The 18463-nt window shown below is 34.9% G+C and overlaps 1 protein-coding gene across 12 annotated transcripts in view; it reads left to right on the top strand.

The window, feature by feature from the left end:
* The window catches only part of LOC111045849 (trithorax group protein osa-like), a 157121-nt gene that overhangs the window by 87947 nt on the left and 50711 nt on the right, over window positions 1–18463 (top strand). Inside the window, exon 1 of one of the 12 annotated variants that reach the window (XM_039432943.1) lies at window positions 2283–3162. The exons of the other annotated variants lie outside the window; for them this stretch is intronic. The gene's annotated coding sequence lies outside the window, so the exon portion shown is untranslated. Of the gene's footprint in view, window positions 1–2282; window positions 3163–18463 lie in introns of those variants that run through there. 12 annotated transcript variants of the gene reach the window in all.

Raw genomic sequence — 18463 nt, 5'->3', positions numbered from 1 at the left:
TTAACTCGGTTTATATTCTCTATCGGTTTGATGTATTTCTAGCGCATCACCTAGTCCTAGGTCATGGACCAATGTCAACCAACTTGTTTTCTTACTTGTCAATAGTTTGGCAGTTTCATGCCAAGTACCTACAGTATTCGGGAAAAATATAATTCAAGATTTTCTGATAATCCCTTATGTTATCTCACTTGACAATAGTTTCTTATCATGTATTTGAGAATTTAATACCGATATTTTTGAGCATACTTGGTTGAAATTTCCTACTGACTGAATAAATGAAACTTTGGTGATCACATTTGAAATTTCAAATTTATTTATTCATTCACAATGATAAAATCATGATCATTATATGATTGTAAATTGAAAAGTAGGCTTATAGCCAGCCCTTAATATTCCATTCACGAATTTTGATTGAAAATATATTAATCTAAAAGAGGATATATCAGCACTTTCAAACTGATTAATTGCATAATTGATTGGGAACCGATAAATTGAAGTAAAAAGGATCAACTATATTATTCTGATAGTAATGTCTGTAAACCTGAATTGACGATGAAGTGGCGACAAGAGGAGGAAACTTTAAACAACCATTTTATATGTTTGAAAGATATACTCGTTTGAGACTTTAATTACATTGTATTTGGCACTATACATTGCTCGAATAATACGATGTAATATAATACATGCTGTCATAGCCACCTCTAATACAAGGCCCCGGCCTACGATATTGCAACGTCGCAGTGTAGGCCTAGAATCTAATACATGATTAGTGAAAAAGATTTTTAAAAATACCAGCTGATCTTTTTCACCAATCATGTATTAGATTCTAGGCCTACACTGCGACGTTGCAATATCGCAGGCCGGGGCCTTGTATTAGAGGTAGGTGGCTATGATGCTGTATAATGATATTGTGAGGTATAATTATATTATATTCCATTTGATAAGTTGATGTTTAATTCCAATATAAAACTGTTTCTCTATTTGGTAAGCTGCTATTTGAGGTAGGCTATTATAATTTTTTTATCCTATGAAAAATTATAATAAGATTTATTTTTTGTTTCAGGTGAGTGTTCTTGAATTTGACAGCTCAGGTGATTTGGTGAGTCGTATTCATAGCAGGAGAATTGATGAGTCATGTCTATAGTTGTTACAGTATTGTGAGCTGAATGCAAGAGTTAATTTCAATAGTTCTTGCATTACTTTCATTATTACTCATAATTTTAATTGAGTATCATGATTATTATAATTATTGCTCATAATTTTAATTGAGTATCATGATTATTATAATTACACATGTAATCAAGATAAATCATTATTACTCGTTAATTAGTTTCTCAGATTGTTCATTAACGCACATTCCTTTCTGTAACCCCGTACTAATTTGAAATCTTTATAGAATCATCTTCGAGCTGAAATCTATATTCCTGTGTAGGAAGGACGAAAAGAAAAGTTGTGCCACCACTATTCCATAAATAGACTACTTATGATTGGGGCTATAAGGATCAATCATTTCATTTATCAGAACTTTCAATGTTCTTCATCATATGAGAACAATTTGCTTCAAGTCTCTTACTCATTCTTATTTTTGAACAATATAGAAAAGGGCTGCAATAATATTATGAGTCCATATTTTTCATAGAAGTAGATGGTATGAATCAATCGTTATCGAATTACAAACAAATAAACATTGTTTTATTTTAATTTAATTGCAGTATACTTGTCAATTTCTAGCACTGTTTTAGACCATTGCGTTATTTATATCCCAATTGAGAATTATAGATTATGAGCATAAATTGATATGAAATGTATTATCTCATCCAGAATGCTAATTCATTGAATGAAATGGTAATTTGCAATGCATTATCACAAGTCTTGTAATAGCCAATGAATAATGCAGTTCCGATTGAATCATAGCTGTGGTCAATGTTTTCATGAATGTCGATGTTTGTGGTAATGATACAGATTCAGTGATGAGTGATGAGAGTGATTGAGAAGGGTGAAAGTTTGCTGCAATGGGTGCAAGGGCAAGGATAAACAAGTGTTGTTCCGCAAAAGACGAATAAGAATGTAAGTGCATATTTTGATTTACGAGCAAAAGTTAGTAGTGGTAGCGTGGGACACCTTTTCAACGGATGCATTTTGGAGTGCATCTGTATGGAAGCGCTAGGGTAACTACTAGCCGTGGAGAAAACATGAGCTCGGTCGGCACACTGCGTGGCCGAGTCGCCCGCCGAGCATCCTATATTTGCGCCGTTCCCTCTGCTATGATAGGGTGGTGGTGGTGCGGGGGAGGGGGGCCTTGTAGTGGGGGCCGGCCTCTCTCGTCGGCATGGCATGGCCGCCAACCCCGCCATTACTCACCTCGCGTTTGCGCTACGGCCCCGATTCTGTGTCTGTGAGCGAAGTGCCGGCCAACTAAATTCGCCAATTTATTTGCCGTTTCTCTGCTTATTCCAGTGATATTTTCTAGGAAAACTTATCACAATTCTATGAAGTGTGTATTTGTGCGTAATCCAACTTTCTAACCTTACTTCTACGGGAAAAGAGAGCCGTGTATCGAGCGGCATACAGTGTTGTTTTATCATTCATCCAAGTGTCAATTTCTATTTATTTTCGAATTCCTATTACACCTATGTACAAAATTTGTATAATGTATTTAAAATAATCTACCTAAGGAACTTCTATTCATTAAATAACTTTTGTGTTAACAATAAACATCTCAAAACTCGACAGTGAAGTGAAAAACTTTGTAGCAGCACAAAAGCTGTGCTCTCTCTTGTAATTTCTCTGTTTATCACACCGTGAAAAGTTGTGTTATCAATTTACATGATATAAACAGATCCCTCTCGATTTAGGAAATATTTTACCGTGTTGGATAAACTCAGAGTGTGTAATGAGAAGTGCTACCTCACCTTAGAAGTGTTTTTTCTCACCTTACATGGTTGCTGCGCCCGTATTGGAAGTTTGAAAGTCGAGTCTACGTTGCAAGAGTTTTGTATGCTCCGAGGGGCAGATTTGTAGAGAATTTGTGTTGCATTTTCAATGTATGAATATAGCAATTTGTAGTAGAATACAATCGAGTTAGCCGTGGCGGGCAAAGTGATTCCTCACTCACACTTATTGCCACCTCAGCATCAAGAGTGGCCTCCTCCTGATAATCAAGTAAGTGCTTTTTTGCTGTCATATTTTGTCACAATTTGACAAAATTAATTTGTATGCGCATTGGTTCAGTCACAAAATGCTGATAACAAAATTCCGAAGTACAGTATAAGCTCTTCTTGGATGTTTCCATTCCAGTTTTTTGGCACTGCATCATGTTTTCTTATCAATCCAGTACCTAGTTTTCTTATCATGTTTGTAGATTTCTACCATTCTATTTAAATAATACACTCAGCAATGTTCGGTGCGATCTTTTATTTGGGATTTATGGTACAGCGAAAGTTCAGGAGATATTTTATTGATTGTTCGTAGTATGGAATTTGAATTGTAGTCATGCTCCAAAAATCAAATCTTTCTGTTTGACGTTAGTGTTTTCAGGTTTTAAAGATAATATTCCGTTATGTTTAGCTTTGTTATCATTTTTAGTAAGCTTTTGATATGAATTTTGTCCACTGATTATCATATTACCCATAGACGATTACATTCTTTTGCAGTTGTCCTCTAAGTTTTAAATATATTTTGCGTGCACTATTTTGCTTTTGTGCGAATGAAATGTAAATTAGTAATCTCATTTAATTTTGAATTCAATTTTTCATGATTTCCACAGGCCCTCAGGTTTGTTTTAGACTAGAATTAGTCCTCATAATGATATTCAAGTGAGTGTAGCATGAATGCGAATCGTCAGATGTCCAGAATTCGCAATGAATCCGTAAAACCTACGTAATGATTCGTGATTTCTTAATTCTTCATTAATTTTTTAATGATTTGATAATGGATTCTGGCGATTCATGGTTAGCTCCTGCAGCAAGCGAATTTGTGTATGATCATATTGTTTTCTTTGGATATATTTGGTTCATCAACTTCCATATTTTGAACAGCTTTTCTATAAATTGTAATATCGATTCTTTCTTTTTCCAGTGAATGAAATGTATCGTCAATAAATTAAACTTATACCAGCACTTCACTGATGATTTCAATATAGATTAATGTTTTTTTAGTACCTAACAATAATGATCTAACAAGAAAGAGATGAAAGTGAATTCAATTATCAATTTATTACGAAATTGTGTTAATGAAAAGGGTGGTAGGTGTTTCATTTTAGATTTCTTTGTGAATCAATTTTCTATCTCACTTGGGTTATGAGTGTGTAATCATATTGTAGGAGAGGAGAGGGATTTCCCAAAGTATTTACTTGAGAGAATTGAGAATATAAAAAACAATTGAAAACTTCAATATTGTAATCCATCCTTATCACAGATCGGTTGGAAAGTAGAATTTGAATTTTCCCTCTGTTTTTAACGACCAGCTGACCGTCACGGAGGGTGGGCGTGCTTGTGTGTGTGAGTGATTTACGAAAGGAGTTGTGGCAAGAGCAACGTGTTAATAAACTTTGAAAGTCGGAGCGTGTGCGTGTGAAAGCTGGTCGATTTTATTGCACTCACACACACACCAACCATGCATTCTTGCCAGCTGAAGTTAAATTATTGCCTTTATCCTTCTCTCTTTCACTCAAACTCTTGTTCCATCCTTGTCTACCTCCCTCCGCACTGTCCTCAATTGCACTGCCTACTCAGAATCACATTGCTTTCGTACGCGCACTCACGGCTGGCGCTGCCCGTTTTCGTAATTCACGTCAAGCATACAAATCTTTCACCGATCAGCTGATCCCTTGTGTTTTGCCGCTAGCGAACCTAACCTCTTTCTTTCTTATCACTTGGCCGCCGGTCTTCATTGCTAATACCAAAAACCTGTGCAAAGGCTGTGCAAAGGTTAAAAATAAACTTTTTACTCGTGATATTTTTCAAAGTTTTTTGATTTGTATATCATCAAGCTATCAAGATGAAAAATTTTTCTCAGGAGAACATTTTTTTCTGATCATTACTTATTGAGATATGAGCGCCTAAAGTTTAAATTTTTGGGACTGAACATTTCAAATTCGGTAAGAGATAAATCCATGAGATTTGGTGGATAGATTCTTCATGGTATTGTTGATCTAGTAAAACAAAAATTTTCTGAAAATATCAATTTTCAAGATAGTTATTAAATTCACTAAAAGTAACCAAAAATAACTTTCAGTTGAGTTATTTTTGGTAAATTGAATAACTTTTCCAAAAATTGATATTTTCAGAAAATTATTGTTTTTCTAAGGTCAACAATACCATGAAGAATCCATGGTATCCATCTTAATCTCATAGATTTATATCCTACCGAATTTGAAATGTTCTGTCCCAAAAATTCAAACTTCAGTCGCTCATATCTCAATAAGTAATGATCGGGAAAAAATGTTTTCCTGAGAAAACTCTTTCATTTTGATTACTTGATGATATGCAAATCGAAAAACTTTGAAAAATATCACGAGTAGAAAGTTTATTTTTACTTTCCGAAAAAAATTAAGGTACCCCAATTTGTAAATTTCTATACGTTTCAAGGTCTCATGAGTTCAAAAAAGTGGTTTTTGGGTATTGTTCTGTATGTGTGGTGTGTATGTGTGTATGCGTCTGTGTACACGATATCTCATCTCCCAATTAACGGAATGACTTGAAATTTGGAACGAAAGGTCCTTACAATATAATGATCCGACACGAACAATTTCGATCAAATGCAATTCAAGATGGCGGCTATAATGGAGAAAATGTTGTCAAAAACCAGGTTTTTCGCGATTTTCTCGAAAACGGCTCCAACGATTTTGATTAAACTCATACCTAGAATAGTCATTGATAAGTTCTATCAACTGCCACAAGTCCCATATCTGTAAAAATTTCAGGAGCCCCATCTATGCAAAGTTTGATTTTAGATTTCCAATTATCAGGCTTCAGATACAATGTAAACAAAAAATTTCAAATGGAAAAGATTGAGCATGAAAATATCTACAATTAATGCTCAGTAACATTATTTTCACCTAAAATTGAAAATAAGTTCCAAATTCGAGAAAATGTGATCATCCAATTGCAAATTACTGTTGATTCTATTAAATGATTCACTATGAAGAGATAGCAGACCTAGTGTGTCTCCAGCGTTATTGCCCTGTCACCAGCTGACTCAAATCTTTGAATAGTAGTAGACTTGATATGCGCGTGAACACTAGCGTCAGGTGATCAATTTTCATAACGGCAAGGAAAGTTGTTGTTGTGTGAGTGCGCCACACCAGATTTTTAGCTTTTACACTGCCTTAAGAGATAGATATAGACCCACAATGCCTATGCCTTCCCAATGATAGCTCTTACTTGAAATTGAAGGCCGCCATTGGGGTATTTTAGCACGAGATATTATATCTATATATTTCTAATATTATAGATTACAAAGGCATTTAGTAGGTCCTGCTTATAGGTTGCCACCTCAATGGCCGATTTCAATTCCAAGTACGACACTTGCGCTGCATGTGAGTCTATGCATCTTAAGGTCTTTGGCTAATACTGAATCTGAATGACATTCATTCCCTGTGCTATCTTTTTTCATGTTGTTCGAAACTGTTTGAGAGTTTTACTATTCAGTGAATGATTTCAACAAGCGGCATTCATAGTGTTGGCATCGTTCCTATCTCTGCCAAGTTTTATTGATAATATTTTGGTGTATTTAGCATATTGAAATTCCATTCAAGTTTATTCCATTTGCAATAATTTCCATTCAAGTCAAGCATCCCTAGTTTGGGATTTGAATTTGGTGTATTCTGCATTTGAAATTTAATAATAATTTCCATGCAAGCATACCTAGTTTGGGATTTGAATTTGGTTTATATTGCATTTGAAATTCAATAATAATTTTCATTCCAGCATCCCTAGTTTTTATATTGTTTATTGTCGATTTTATCTTATTGTTGAATTGTTTCAGTATAAATGTATTTATAGAAATTCCGTAATAAAGGAATAGCAGATTTTACTACAAAAGTTAGACATGCACTCTCATTACATAGCACATCTTCAACATGTTTTTAGTGCCACTGGACCTCCAATTGCTTATGAAACAGCCCTCAAAATAGAAGCTACTAGAATCTAATAGATGAAGCAGTATTGTGAGGCAGGTATTGTGTGATCTCGCAGAGGAGAGTTAGAGTGAATTTCGTGCAACACTTCTCTTGTTTATTTATTCGACTTGAAAACAGTTTTTCCTGCTAATGGTACCCATTTGACTCAAAGCAATTTTTCTGGTGACATATTCAAATTGTGTTTGGCAAGAGTCGAGTGAATTTGTCAGTTAGTACTGTCTGTACATTTCGAGAATGTTCTGCGGCTCACAACTCGGACGTTGAAAATTCTCGACGTCCACTTTGTAAATCGTCTTTTGCATACAAAGATGACTTCAGACATAACGTCTACTCGTTTACTTTGTTACAACAGTACATTCATTGAAATGATGGCTCTCCCTATACTCACTCAATGATAGAACCTTTGTTTTCCAATGCGATAGAGGTATAGCTATATTATATAGCTAGTAGAGTTTTGCCATTTTCTGATCATGCCCAATCTCAACTTTATTTGAATAAAACCAATGAAAATTGCATGAGCAGCAGTAGTATTTACAGCAGTTTCAATCTCTATCGAATGCTTGACTGGTAGATTTTGAGATTACAAATTAAGTCACAACCGAGAACTTCCTAATAATAAATTCGAAGTAGCCTATTCTGATGAATTCATTTATGTACTGGACTGAACTCATTCTTGGAATCAAAGGTAGTTAAGAAAACTGAGAAAGTTGAGGGCTTAGCCCTAGTTGTTTTTTCAATAATAATATTTTAGTCCAATTTTTATTTTGTGATTTAGACTATTATGGAGTGAACTGGGGAGTAAGCTATAAAACTTGAGTTGAAAGTAAAATTTTTCCAGTCACCCGAAATTCAATTGTAGCAAGCTGATTTGAAGTTGGCGTTGTTTTTAGGGAAGTTGGAAATGGTTTTCCGGCCATTTCATTTGCGTTTCCCGTCCTTTTCGAGTTGTTTAGTCGACACCATTTGTGTCTATAATGCGCAATTGGAGCATGAAATACGAATATTGAAAAAGCAATTGAGGTTGAAGCTGGTGGCAGTTGTGAAAGATCGACAAACGCTCTATCGAGTATCGAACCACAATCGACTGGCAGGCTGTCGTTGTGAAAGTTCATCTGAAAATTGCGGCTGTGATCGATCAACGCTCCATCGAGTATCGAACCACCGTCGACCTCTGGTGTCATGTTCTATCTATCTTCTATCTGCTCCCGATAAATAATAACGACTGTGATTTATCAGCGCTAATCTATTTACGAAATTAATTATTGTACGCCCAATTTTGTTGCTTGTCTGTGTGGGAAATTCAATTTTCCCCTTGCTGTTTTCTCTGCGTCAGCACTGGACTAACGATTGTCACTGGAAATTCGCCGGCGTTTGCTATTTTGTATTGTCCGTTCGCATGGCTGTATTGTTTATTGTTGTACAAATTCAGAATCATTATTGACTGACAACAGACAATTTATTATGTCTTCCTTTGTGATTGTGCCATCTCTACACACTATATATTGGTTATTTTTCCATGTTATCATCTATTATTTTATCAGTTTGTTCTAGTTGATAACTTCATGAATAATAACAATACACTTTTGAATGTATCCGTTCGTAAATTAGCTGTATTGTACAAATTCAGTGACATTAGTGACAGATAAGAAACAATTTATTGCCTCACTTTTTTATTTGATCCGAAAAACATGCGTTATACGATTCTCTGATCAGTTGGGTCACTGATATCAGAAGAATGATGTTGTTTTGTATTATCAATCATTATGTTTGTTTTATCTTCTTGATTATTTGCTATACCCAAACTGTTTTTCTTTCTTCTTTTTGTATGTTCTTATCTCTAATAGTTTGCTTCCTTGCTATTGGTTTCTTCATGAACAATATTAATAATCTATTCATCTCCTATTAGAATAATAAATCGTTAAACTCAAACAGCGTTTCAGGTATGAATGTATAATTTTGGTATCGTCTTTATCATGATCAGAATGAAACGATATAATTGATGCATTCACGAAAATGTTATTGAAAAGATCGAATAAGGTTGTGCCAATCGATCAAGAACAATTGATATTAATTAATGAATCTTATACCAAGAATTTTCGTGTGACATAATGATACATTTGGAACCGATTGGAATGTTGCTAAAATACAGCACCTATGAGTGAAATAAACAATATTTTGTTATGAATAAATCACCAAAGTGTTCCTAAAAAATGTACAGGCAAAGAAACAAATCTAAAAAATAAAGTTGGACTGAACCTCAAAGATTGAGAGAGCAGGAAAAGGAGAGAGAAAATGCAGATAGCTGCAACATCTGTAGCTATCTCTTATTATTCAGGACCTCCGATAGGGAGTGTGATCCTTCTCATTTGCAAGTAAACAAGTAACCTTCTTTTCATTCATGGAATCTCTTTCACTACTACTACCACCACGTCGCTGTAGTAAAAAGCGCACAATTATAGCGGGCAGTGCCCATTCACAAGATCGGAAACGCATCTCTATACCGATATAGTCTTCAGATCTTGCTATAGAACATGAAGAAGAAGTAGCTGTTGAACAAGATGAAGAATAACAATAAGATCGCCGTTGTTTCTATGGTGAATGTCGTCTTCTCAGTCCATTACTTGTACACCCACTTCTCCCGCAATTTTTCCTCCATCTCCTCCTCATCCTGCTTCATCTTCGTTCTTCTTCTTCCCACCTAAACTGTCTGGACCTGAGCCGGTTAGGTAATAATGGTCTTCTGTGATGCGACCAGCATTAACTTATTCTGCGGCACGATTCTGTCTCAGAACGGAACAAGTTGAGATAGTGGCAATTGCCTGCTGAACCAGTGAGCTACTGGTACACATTGCATTCGGTTGATCTGGTCATCGGTTGAATACAAACATTGTTGTTGATTCCACATTATTTATATCATTATTATTATTATTGTTATTTCATCGTATAAAACCGCATATGATAAGCACAGCTCAAACGGTGTACGACATGTCAAATATATCAAGTATATGGTTCCCCTCAATTGAGGGAAAGTTTTTCATTTTACAAAATCGTCTGGATAACTTCTGATCTCTAGGATTTCAATGAGAAGATCTCATAACATTCTCTTGATGAATACGGGCAGCATTCAATCAGTAGGCTATATCTTTGAGAGCTGCATAAAATTTATGAAATAAAGTTCGTCCGTCAAACAGTTGAAAATTCTGAGCCCAGCATAATGTGGTCCCCCCTCCAAGAGCGAAAGTCTATGAGTGGGGTACTGGAGGGTAAACATTTTATGTCTTGTGGGGTGTCTGTGTGAAATGTTATCCTCCATGAATTTCTGCTTATTACTGTAAACAAAAGATGCAATATCCAAAAAATAAAGGGCTGGAATTGTTAATAATTTGAGTTTTTTTGAAAATTAGCCTAGATGAAACCCTAGATTCGGCTCCCTCAATAACCCTGATTGAATGCACATTGTTAGGTTAGTGCAGGTTGAGGGTGTTCAGTTGATGTTCAAATTTCAAATTGATGTTCAGTTGTTGAATTACAACTTATTCATCAATATACGATTTTCATAATTGATTTAACATCAATATCGATTGAATGTTTCTATGTATAATATTTACACGATTTTTTGGAAGTCACTAAGCACTTGAATCGTGGAAATGAAATAAATGTATGCCGTTTTCGCTGTTTCGAATTCGTCAATCGTGTGTAGTCTGTTGCGGAGTGTATGATCTGAAGCCTATAGGTGCGTACAGATGTTAGATATACGCGCCTCGAACATGAGCAATTCACTTTTAATCAGCTGACTATATCTGTATTTTTACAGAAACGGTAAGATACAGATATAAAAAGCTTAGCATCAGCTGATTATAAGTGAATTGCTCATGTTCGCGGCACGTAAATCTGTACGCACCTTAAGTTTAGACAGACCACACACGATTGACGAACTTGAAACCGCGATAACGGCATAAACTTTTTCATTCTCACGATTCAAGTGCACAGTGACTTTCCGAATTCCTGTACTGTTTTGTCCAGTGGTGTTGGAGGTAGTAAATTGGAAGTGGTGCTGAATCTTGAGCAATCAAATGATGATAATTTGAAAAATAAGTTGAAATTTCATTCATCTCACTACTGATTCTTTTCCCTGCTCAATTATAACTGAAAATTGAGACTGATGTCTCATCCATATCGTAGTGTACCCATATCCCTCAACTGTGAATGAAAATATTTTTCTCAACTGTATTACTACAGTATCAACTTGACTACTTGTATGTGTTTTTTTCTGAAAGCTTCACTTGGTGCTAATACTAGTTTACCATGTATACTTTACTTATCTCTTGTGTAGCACTTCGTCATTCGGTCTTCAATGATCTTGTCCTAACTAAGCATTTCTGAAGTTGAGGATTACAGTTCTTTGTATTCCATTTGATATGTCTCATTTTATTTGCCTCCACGCTATCAGAATAGAACATGCTTGACTCCAACAAGTTCTAAACTGACCTGTTCACTTATTTGCAGTAATGATACTATTGGCATATGAGCAACATTATCCAAATTATCACTCATAGATTATGTATCCTCTTCTATCCAAATATTGACTTATATGTCAGTTTGATTGTAGACTACAATGTAGGAAGTCATCCAAGGTATATCTTTTCTACTTCCAGTCTAATCATACATGATCTTCAATTCGTCTAGTGCAGTAGTAGATGTAACTGTAGTCTACCTCTACATTTCAGTTCTTGTTTGATCTCATCAATTCAATCAATTTGAATTCATACAATTCATTGTAGATCTCATCCAAGGAATCTCTTTAGCATCTTATCTTGTGTAGGCCTATCCATTTTCAATACTGTAGTCTATGCACTACTGTAGCCTATCCATTTTCAATACTGTAGTCTATGTGATATAATGTGCTATTCTTCGACTGATGATTTTCATGATTGTATATAGATGAATGAGCTGTTCTGTTACAGGCAATGTAAGCAATACAATTGAACAACACAAGACACAAATCTAATGTAGTTGTAATCCAAGGTATATTTATTTATTTAAACATCTAGTGCTGAGATTCATCTCTAGTAATAATATATTTGAAAATATGGTGCAAAAAGGGTTGGTTAATATTTGTGAAGTGGCATAACAGATTCACCGAATTCCCAGTTGTCTACCAGCATTCGTCCTTCTGTTGAATAATAATATTATGTAAGAGACCGGTGCCGGAGGCTGTGAGAGTGTGTGTCTGTGTGTGAGTGAGCGCTCGTGTAGGTGTGCACGCGTGTGTGAGTGAAAGAAGATGAGAGAAAAGCGAATTGGTGAGAGGCGACCTTGAATACATTACCGGTATCTGTGTTGTGTTGTGCAGGCTCATGTCTTTGTAGTGACGTTGGACTACTTCTCTTTCACAATTTATTATCATTCTAATAATAAAAACAACAACAGTCAAGAAACGATATTTCACTGCGGATTGTCGATTTGTAGTAGGAGTTGTAAGCGTGTGCCTGTGTGAACGCGTGCGTGTGAGCGTCTTTGGACAAGTGGTGAATTTATGAATGAATGAATTTTACCGCAGTTCTGTTGCTTTTGAATCAATCGAGATAAATATCGCTGTTCTTGAATACGACCAGTTTCTTTGATTATGAATTATAGTAGTCATGCATTTTTGGATTTTTTCCTTCAAAAGTTGAAACAGCATATTCCTAGGTTACTCATGAATTTATTTCCTATGATAATGATATCAATTGTTATTCTGTATGTTAGTTCACATCAAGTATAGTGTATAAATGTACACTATTCTTGGGTTTACATATATCAGGCCCACTGTAAGTACCTCTTCACTAGTTGGTTCTCAAATGAAAGAAGTAAACATCTATTTCTAGTGAAACTTGATCGTATTCATTATCAGGCCCACTGAAGGTATTTTTTGAAACAAAACTGACGAGTTTTTGAACACTGCAAAGCATTGACCATTTAGTTATTGCATTCTTACCAATTTTATTGTTATAGAATCGCATAAAGGTAATCAGATTCGTAATATTGCTTATCTATTCCGTAAGCTGGAGAAATTTGTGAATTGCCTGAAAGTTCCAAATTCAATTGTAATAAAGTACTAAATTTTCATTATTATTATTTTTTTGAATATATTGTTCAGTCACTTTTCATTTTCGTTACAAGAAATCATACTTCATTCTTCTCTCCTTAGTCATGACCAGAGGTCTGAATTGACTGTGTCTCCTCAATCATTATGTTCTATCAAACATAAATATTATTAAAAAAACACTTCACTTGAATGGGCTACTTTTACAAATTAATAAAAACAATATGGAAACTTGAAGTACCCTTTATTATTAAAAATATCACAACAACTAGTTCCGACCCTAACTTGGTCATTTTCGAGTTGAAATCAACTAGGGTCGAAACTAGTTGTAATATTTTAAATAACAAAGAGTACTTCAAGTTTCCATATTGTTTTTATAAATAAATATTATTGTATTCTTTACCTGTATTCTACCAATGGAAAATGTTGAATTGAATGCGAAATTCAAATTACAAACAAGGTGAAGATGCTGATCATCGTCATGTTAAATTAGTTATAGAATTCCAGAGGTTTGATGATGCTCATACTGTTTCAGGTTCATACTGTTTGTCAAAGTTTCCCTTTCGCAAAAGTTGCTACTAAATAATACAACTCTCAATATCGTTGATAAAGTAAGGGTTGTAAACAAATTACAACTCAACCGAAACTGGCATGTTATCGACATGTTACATAACTCAACAACCACGTAATGAAAATTCTCAGAATTTATCAGAAAATGTCCATCAAAAGTTATGTAATCTCTCTGCTGATCAATACTACCACAAGGGTTGTGTCCCACATAAATTTATCTGCATTGATGCTTGTATTTTACTACACGTATGAGAGAGATTAAGCTTAATACTTTGTTTGAACACGAAGCTATGAGTTTGTTCTGTGCATGTGTACATATCCAAGCTGTGTTCTTTATGCTTGTTCAAATGTGTGTCTTCTCTTTCTCTCTTATTGAAAAATATTGGAATATTGGTTCTCGTTTACAAGCTGGTGCGTGATTTGAATTGATGATTTTACTCGTTTGATTATGTTTTAATGAACTTGTTCATGTTAATTCCATGCTGGGATGTTGTAGAATTATTACAATGTAGTTACACAGCAACTCATGTAAAACCATTATTGTAAAACATTTAATCCATTTACCGTATTGAAACTGGAACATTATCAGGGTATAAACTATAAAATACTTGAAAAATATTGTGACATTAAGTTACAATACTGCCTTTCTTTTTAATCCGGTTGAAGCTTTGAACCATTATATATTGCCTATGTTTGAACCAAAACATTCTCATTTTTTGAAATATATATTCGAAATTTTATATTCAAGTTGATTGAATATTACCTCTAGCTCAGTCCAATGTGTAGATTAATTACACATTTACATTAATTTTTCATTCTTGACATATTTTTCCATAGTTTGTGATTCATGTATAAGATCCCTTAACAAAATTAAAACTCAATTAACAAAATGTAGAACAATTTGTTGATAGTAAAACTGAATCATCATGATAGTACTGTGAAAGATCCTCAATCACAATGAATCTCCAAAATAAAAACTTGCTTGAAATTAAAAATCTCAAATCAAAACACTGGGTGCCTGTTAGTTGTCAGATTCTGTTGTAAAGATTTAACACTTTCTGGACTGGTTAACCTCTAGTCAGTCTCTTTTCCTAGTAAAAAGACGAAGTCACTTCTTACAGCGATGATTTGCATGCAACTTGGATCCGGTCATGTTGCACTTTCAACTCCCCTTCCTCCTCCTTCCATCTTCCTTGGCATATAAGTATGAGAGCAGCTGTTGTCTTCACCATGACTGGCTTCTTTGTCGATAGCATCCGTCTGATGCAAGTTGACCACAAGTTATGCAAAAATATTGAAATAATATGTAGTCGTTTCTTTGCACATGTTGATCGAAGTAGGCTATCTAGTACTTTTTAGCATTGAAGTGATTCTAAGGATCCTGGTACAAAAATGAGGTTGATTGATAATTTTTACCATAAAATTTTGAAGTGATGTGAGAAACGTTGAGAATTAAGAGCCACGAGAATTATGCCACGTTCTACTTGATGTACCTCTACTCCATTTGATTTTGATGTAACTTCTTACTTGATTAACACGTATTATAGGGAATACAAAATGTATTTTAATTCGGAATGTACTTCAATATTGGAGTATATATTTTATTTGACACATGTCAACAATACGATCAGCTGTGCCGAGGGATTATCGTTTGATAACAGAAGATCTGCAAGTGTGTGTATGTGATATTGGAAAGTGATGTTGAGGGGGTCAACAAGTGCAATGAAGCATGTTAGAAGGTCGGTGGGCCATTTCAACACAACCGTTCATGATGGATGGGAGGTCTCAGATCGGCTGCTGCAGCATCCAGAGGTCGGCGACCTCGTAAACAATACAGGAAGACATCGATAACAACACTGAAACCCTTCTTATTTTTCTTCCTTTTCTCCCCTCATCATTCGTCGAGTTTGTTGTGTTTTTATTTGTATGCTGACCTCCATCTGCCACCGAAAGTTGCCGCTGCACAAAAGAGACATCGTCACAATCATCATCGTCAACATCATCGTTATCATCGAGGATGAGGGGTGGTTCGGAAACGAATGCTCAGTGCAGCGGAAGAACAATACTAAATCCCGTCGTACCTGCTCTGCTTTCACTCCATCTCTTCTCGCCTGGTCTCAATGCAGGAAGCAAATTTATGCGTTCGTGGACGAAGTGCGGTTTGATGTTGGGATTGGTGAGGGGAAGGGGAAGGTTTATAAAGCAACGACCTTGACCTGCATCAAGGTCGTTCGTTTATCGACTTGTCTGTCCAAAGGCACTTACTAACACAATTATTGCTGAATGACTGATGTGTTAAAACTGCATAGGGTTTGCAAGACTAGCTTTTCAGGTATTTGATTTATCAATGTGTGTCTTTGTTCTTCGTATTCTTTGTCAATCTAAATTGGTTTAGATGAAAATAGTTCTGCATTGAATTCATGTAAATGCTACAACTAAAACTTGTTGTAGATGTAATATTTGAGTTGTATGTAGTTGCAGTTTTTCGGTGTCAATAGGATTTGCATTTTGCAAGGCTGGTTTGATTTTTTAGTTTATTTATGGAATCAGAAGATTGCTATGTTTTTTCAGGGATTATTGTATTCCCTAGATCTAGATCATGTAGGGATTGTATTATTTATATTGCGAACTGTGGGGATTGTATTATTTATACTCCGTACTCTATTGAATCAAGTTAAGACTTGGAGAAATATCCGTGTTGCCAAATTGTGAGAAATTTCAATTTTTCTATGCAAGCCAAAGTATAGGACTGGATATACTCAGTATATCCAGTTATATGGACTCTATTCAGAGTATAAATCCCTCTTGTACCAAGATAAGTTGTGATTTGAATTGCTAGTTATGAATGCAAATCACTTGCAGATATTGATGTGAACTGTTGCTTCCATCAACAATTTGCTTTCAACTCAATTTGTTTTTGAAAATTTTAAATATTCTCCAATAACGCTTGATACAATGAGGTGTTTTGTTTTGATGTAAATACTGTATGATAAATAATACAGTATAATAATAATAATAATAATACTGATAAATACAGTATAATCTGTACTAAATAGAATATTGCTTAGGAAACTACAATAGAAAACTAATGCAAAACTAATTTGTGGAAGTTCAATATAATACAATAATAAACAGCTCACTTCTTTTCTGTTTATTTGACGCAATTCACTACTATTCAAATGCATTGACAGCGAAATAACAATAAATTGTTGTGGGAAAATTTTCCTAGCTTTCTAGCAATCAATTTTTAAATCTAAGAATATCTGCTATTGTGAGTTATGATGCAGCACATTATTTGCCTTTTAATATATACGAATTTTGTTGAACGATTCACTCTAGATTATCGTATTTATTAATAAATCTTATTCCACAGTTGAATTCAGCTATACAATACTTGCTGTCAAAGTCATGAGCTGAGAAACCCACTCCTCCATTTATGAAACTTTTAATTCGAGATGCTACTAGATATGATAATTATTTGAAATTTAACCAGTGTGTAGATTCTATACTCTGGATTTGACAGTCGAAATAATGCAGCAAATGCAGAAGTGTATTTTAAATAAAGGTTCAAACCGGTTTTGGGCAAATGCCTGTTGTTTTTACCTGAATTGCATATGTATATGAATAAATGTGTGAATTAAGTTATCATTTTTTATTAACTCTCGATTGTGTATTCTAAATAAAGGTTTAAACCAGTTTTGGGCAAATGCCTGTTGTTTTTACCTGGATTGCATATGTATATGAATTAATTATTAATTAATAATTCTCGTGGAAATATTGAAGTCTGGTTATGTTCCTTCAGTATTAATTTCCTTAAGAAATATAATATTGTTTCACAATATACCAGTGACGTATTTGTGCTACAGATACTATATTTGATATCACCCAGTATTACAGTTGAGCTTGCATGAGTGTATTGAGTATGTTGTGACACAATGGGGACAGTTAGTTTGCTGGACAATATTATTGTAGAGCCAAGCTTGGTAGAGCCGTCGATGGCATATGGCAATCGAACGTGATTAGAAGCCCGTTATCGGTAATTGTGTCCAATGTTCCGTCCAACTAATTAATTAATCAATTTAGCTGGCGTAATTCGGTGCCTTGTTGTCCGTTCCTGTCTCTCTCTCTCCCTCACATGTGTAGTCCAATAACCGAGCTGGTTCACGGTACCGAGTCAAATGCACCAATATAAACACTCATTTCGTTTGACGCTCCAAACTTTTATGTAAATCCCAATGGTGTGTTCAGTAGTATCTAGAGTGGAAAATAATCGAGGTCCACATAATTTCACTTTTTTGGAATATAATTATCAGTGCTTTTCAACAACAAAATTCAGTTACACTGATTGATTTTGGCTTCAACTTTCGTTGATTCCTTATCTCTTTATCCAACCAATTTATTCACAATATCCATGCACATAGTATTCAAGCTCTACTACTATTGATTAAAATCGACGAGAATTGAAAACTTATATAGCCTATGAGTTTTTACTCACATTCTATCATGGAGAAAGTTGTACCACAACCTCCGTAAACAAAGCCGTAGTGCATTCTGATGACGTCAGCACAGTAGTGTCGTGCCACTGCTTCTGCAATTTTGTTTCATCTTTGTAGGTGATTGCCCAATCTTCTCTCTGGATTCCTCTGTCAGTATAATCATTTTTGTAA

This window comes from Nilaparvata lugens, chromosome 7 (assembly GCF_014356525.2).
Source record: "Nilaparvata lugens isolate BPH chromosome 7, ASM1435652v1, whole genome shotgun sequence".
Taxonomy (NCBI): Eukaryota; Metazoa; Arthropoda; class Insecta; order Hemiptera; family Delphacidae; genus Nilaparvata; species Nilaparvata lugens.
This window is presented reverse-complemented; position numbering and strand designations above follow the sequence as displayed.